Source organism: Hevea brasiliensis, chromosome 8 (genome assembly GCF_030052815.1).
Source record: "Hevea brasiliensis isolate MT/VB/25A 57/8 chromosome 8, ASM3005281v1, whole genome shotgun sequence".
Classification (NCBI taxonomy): Eukaryota; Viridiplantae; Streptophyta; class Magnoliopsida; order Malpighiales; family Euphorbiaceae; genus Hevea; species Hevea brasiliensis.
In genome coordinates, this window is record NC_079500.1 from 88800314 (window position 1) to 88806313 (window position 6000).

A 6000-nucleotide genomic window follows, 5' to 3' on the forward strand; every position below is an offset into this window, starting at 1 on the left:
TATATAAGTTTTGACTTTAAAGGAATAATAAAAATTTGACCCCTTGCCTTCTTTTCTATAGGTTAATACAACGATTTGTGAAATTTATATGGTATTTAATAATGTATGGATAAATATTTTTAAAATAAATTTGTGTTAAAATTTTAATTTATATTAATTATTGTTTTTATAAATAATAGTAATTTATAAAAAAATTATATAAAATCCGATTTATAATAATTGGATCCTACTTGAAATCTGTATTTATCATTCAATCAATATCAAATTACTTCTTGATATTCTCTTTTTTCCTATTTTTATATTTTTAAAATAGAACATAAATTTCTTGAATATAGTTCAAAGAATTCATTGTTTATAGCATTTCAATATGAAATCCAATTTATATAACTATATCAAGAAATGCTAGGATTTATAATTTTATATATTGCCTAGATCAGAGTGGAAAAACCATTGTCAGCCCAATGACTTTTAATAATTTTTTAAGAGCATAATTGTTGATGTAATTTTGTTCTTGATTTGATTACTTATTAATATTGAATGTAGTTATTTATTATAATTAAAAAAAATCTTTTATTCAAAATTAATTAATTATTAACTATTGATTCTTTATTGTTGGAGATGAAATTATATTTTTTTTTACATTATTGTTAATTTTAATTTAATATTTTTATCAAACCTATTTAAAATTTTTGCATATAAGTTCCAATTATGCAAGATTCATATTCAATCATTTGATATATAGACATTATATAAATAGCCATAGATGGATAACTATATTTTTATAACTTGGATTTTTTTATATTTTTATTTTATGACATTTCTAAAAATTAATATTTATTGAATAAGATAAAATTTACTTTCTTGTCATTTTTTTACATTAATTGCATTATCTTCATTTAATGTATATTAAAGTTTTAATTATTTAAAATGCAATATATATCAATTAATTGCGTTATCTTGATTTGATATATATTACAGCTTTTATTATTGAGAATAAAATATTTAAGTAATAATTTTATAATATTGAAATCGATTGTAATTATTTTTTTATATATTTATATTAAATTTTCATTATTTATATTTATTACAGAAGCTTAATTAGATATTAAAATATAATTTCTTCTATAATTATTGCTTTTTTTTGCAGCGATTGGAATAAATGCACTGCTATTTTTATTAAATTATAATTTATATTTATATTTATTGCAGAAGCTTTATTAGATATTAAAATATAATTTCTTCCATAATTATTGCTTTTTTTGTCAAGCATCAGAATAAATGCATTGCTATTTTTATTAAAGTATAATTTATAATTATAATTAATAGATTACATAGTTTGTTTTTTGCTTTTTAAAATGTGATATATATTTAGATTAATTTTTCATTATTGATATTTATTGCATTAGCTTAATTAGATATTAAAATATAACTTCTTCCATTATTATTGCTTTTTTGTTTAAAATTTGTTTTAGGTTCTGAACAAAATTAAATGTGAAAATAATATATATTTTCTAATTATCACTCATTCATTTTTTTTTAATTTATTTCAGGTTCCCGATCCTTAACGAGAGTATTAGAGAAAAGATAGGAGTGGTGCCAATTGAGGATAAGCTGAGAGAAGGGAGATTGAGGTGATTTGGACATGTGAAGGAAGACATACGGGAGCTCCACTTAGATAAGTAGAGCACGTTAGGTTAGAGGATAGAAAGAAAAGAAGGGGTAGACCTAAATTGACTTGGAAGAGAGTAGTACAACATGACCTATAAGCATTACACATTCCCGAGAATTTAATCCAAAATCGTTTAGAGTGGAGAAAGAGGATCTATATAGCCGACTCCAAATTTTTGGAATAAAGACTGAGTTGAGTTAAGTTGAGTTGTTTCAGATTCCCAGCTGTATATTTCTTAAAGCTACAAAGTGCATGTGTTGTTTTACTTAAATATATAAATTATTTTTTTTTATTAATTATATTCACATGTTCTATAGACTAATAGTTTTGCTTTTGACATTAAATGATCTTTAATTTTATAATGCAGTTGAATGTCTACTCTTAAGTCTCTTAATGATTATTTTAATTGGTAGATATTGACATTGAACTTGATGATTTTAATAAGGGCATTGTCTTAAGTGACAAGTTTTTTCTTTTTATTATTAAATCGTAATATTAAGGCATGTGTAAAATTTTTTTTTACAACATTGGCTCAATCTGATGAAGTACATAAAATTGTTTTACCATATGATGTTATGCCAACAAGTAGCTTTGGTTGTAAATGCCAATCGTTTCCCTTGGAGCCATCAACATCGTTTCCTTCTCTTAAACAAGATCTATTTGAAGTTCCTATATATAAAGGATTTGAAATTGAAAATGCATTATCCAAGAAAAAACGATGTTCCGATGGGAATTCTATTCTAAGAAATGATAGTAATCTAAATGTGGGTAACAATTTGAATGTTCCTCTGGCTGCTTTGTGTTGTTGCTCAAATCCGTCTAGCAACAATGTGAGATCAAAAAGTACGTGACTTCATATATACATATGTGTGTGTGTGTGTGTGTGTGTGTGTGTGTGTGTGTGTGCGTATATGTGTATTCTATATTCTAAGTTTGATCTCATGTTTAATAGGTTATTTGCAGAAGTTAAATATAAGGCATCCACAATATGCATGCACCTATTACGGGCTTTTTTCTGGGAAGGGGAGTGTGTGAAAAAGTGATTCTAAAAGTGGAAAGTTGACCTATTCCTTTTGTTGTAAACAAAAAAAAAATGAAATTGCCTCTTCTGAAAGAGCCTCTTCCATTTTTAGCTTACCTTTTAAGTCATGATTCTAGATCAATTAGAGTTAAATTTAGAGAAAACATACGCCTTTACAATTCAATGTTTACCTTCACTTCTATGGGTGAGAAAATAGACCATGATATTATATATATATATGATTAACCGACAGTAAAGATCCTATTGCTATATATATATATATATATATATATATATATATATGACACGAACCATGCGATTCAAAACAAAATATCTATTTTAAGAGATTCATCAATTGATCAAACGATAGTTGAAAATTTATTAAATATGTTGAATTCAAACAACAAAATCGTGAAGTCCCTTAGGATGGTAAGAGATAGATTTTTAGAAAATAATCTTATGCCAATCAAGTTGAAATTAATAGGTAGAAGATTAAATGATAGTCCACAGTATGATATTCCAAATGCTATTGAAATTTCTGGACTTATAGTTGGTGATTTTGGTGTCTACGACAAAAATCGTGACATTATTGCGGAGCATAGAAGTAGGAAATTAAAAAGAATTAGTATATTACATCTAAGTCTTATGCCTGTGCAATATCCACTTTTGTTTCGTTATGGAGAAGATAGTTAAAGAATTGATATTAAATATGCAAATGTGGATGACACAAATTCTAAATCTCAAAAGTTTTAACTATGCACAAATATTATGCTTACATTTACATAAAAGATTGTTAGAAGCAACAACACTTTTAACAGGCAGCCAATTGTTTCAACAATTTATAATTGATGCCTATGCATGTGTTGATGAAGAATGGATTTTATACGATGGAATCAACAACAGCTTCACTCAGAAATCTACCTTGGGATCAAAGAAGCGTTTTTTAAAGGAGACACTAATGAAAATAATGCTGGAAAAGCTGTGATTTTGCCCTCGAGTTATACAGGAAGTGCTAGATACATACTTGAACATTATCATGATGCAATAGCTATCTGTAAATTTTATGGTAATTTTGACTTATTCATCACATTCACATGTAATCCAAAATGGATTGAAATAAAGAGAATGCCGAATAAAATCATTGGACAAAAGATAGAAGATAGACTTGCTATTATGGCCCGAGTTTTCAAAGTTAAGGTTAATCATTTAATAGATGATATAAAAAAACATAAACATTTTGGACCTACCACTGTTATACTATATGAAATTGAATTTCAAAAATTAGGTTTACCTTATTTTAATCTATGTTTGGTTTGGTTAGAAAAAGATAGGCAAACTTAGAATAACAGTTGATATTGATTCAGTAATATCTGTTGAGTTACCATGCAAGGAACATGATCTTGAAGGAAATGAAATTATCCCAAACTTTATGATTCATGGCCCATGTGGAGATATGAATCCTCACTCACCATGTATGCAGAAAAGGCATTGTTTAAAATGTTTTCCAAATAAATTTGTAGATGAGACAACTTTAGATAAAAATGGATATGCAATATACAAACGTAGGGACAATAGTTCATTTGTAGAAAAAAAAAGGCAACAAGATTGACAATAGGTTTGTTGTTCCACATGATAGAGATTTAGTTGTTAAATACGAGGCTTATATAAATGTTTAATTTTTGTTGTATTACAATGTTGATTAAGTACTTACTTAAGCACATTAATAAAGGACCAGATAGAATATGAGTTGTTATGCAAACAAACTTTGAAAAAACTATAACTGATAGTTCGTTGGAACAACCTCTTAATGAGATTAAAAATTATTTGGATTGTCCTTATATTTCACCATGTGAAGCAGCATGGAGATTGTTTGAATTTCCAATCCATCATAAAGAACTAGCTGCTAAACATCTTTTTGTTCATTTATCATTAAAAACATAGTCCTTTATCGACAAAACCAAAACTTAAGATCTATTATAGATAGACCAAATTTGAAGAAAACTATGTTGATTGAATGGATGCAAACAAATGCTTCATATGAAGATGCATGTCTCAATTTCCTATGCATTGGGCATGGAATAGAAAAATAAAATATGGACTAGACATAAACAAGGACATTGCATAGGAAGAATGTTATACATACATCCGAATGTAGACGAACTATATTATTTAAGAATGTTATTGAACATTATAAAAGATCCTAAGAGATTTGAAGAAATACGAATAATGAATAATATTGTTCATCTAACATATCAATCCGCATGTTTTGCTAATGGTTTGTTAGGCAATGATAAAGAATGGGTTGAAGCAATTAAAGAGGCAATATTTTGGGCTTCCTTATTTGAATTGCGTTATTTATTTACAACTTTAGTAATTTTTTGCTAGGTATCTAAGCCAAATTAATTATTAGAAAAATTTTGGCGATTCTTTTCGGATAATATTAAGCATCAATTGCGACACATGCTTAACATTCTGGATTATATAATTCATGAAGACCGTCTAAAAAACTACATTCTTTTAGAATTAGAAAAATGTTTTAATAAAATGTTTTAATAAGAATTCCATTTCATTGGTAGATTATAATTTGCCTCTTCCGAACAAGTCTCTTTTAGCAGATACTAACAACTGATTATTATTAGAAGAATTAAGTTATGATGCAACTCAATTAATAAGTTATGATGCAACTCAATTAAAAATGAACCATAATCATATGATTATTACATTAAACATAGAACAAAAAATAATATATGATAAAGTTATATCATCAATTGATAACAATAAAGGTCAACTTTTTTTTTTTGTTTATGGCCACAGACGTACTAGGAAAACATATTTATACAAAATAATAATTTTAAGGCTTAGATCAGAAGGAAAAATAGTTTTAGTAGTAGCTTTTTCTAAAATTTTAGCTTTACTTTTATCCGATAGACGAACAACACATTTAAGATTTAAAGTTCCTATAGAAATAGATGGAAATTCAACATGTGATATTAAGAAAGGAACTCAATTAGCTTTGCTTATTCCAATAATGTTGTTAAGAAATTTAAATACCAGCATAGGACTATGCAATGGAACTAGATTAATAGACACTAATTTAGGAAAACCAGTAATAGCTACTGAAATAATTACATGTTCTTTTGCAAGAAATAAAGTTTGCATTCCTAGGATAGTTTTGTCAATAACTGAAAAAAATGGCCATTCACATTGAAGAGAAGATAATTTCCAATTAAAATTTGCTATTGTATAACTATTAATAAAGTCAAGGTCAAACTTTAAAACAAATTGATATTTATGTAAGTGAACCTGTCTT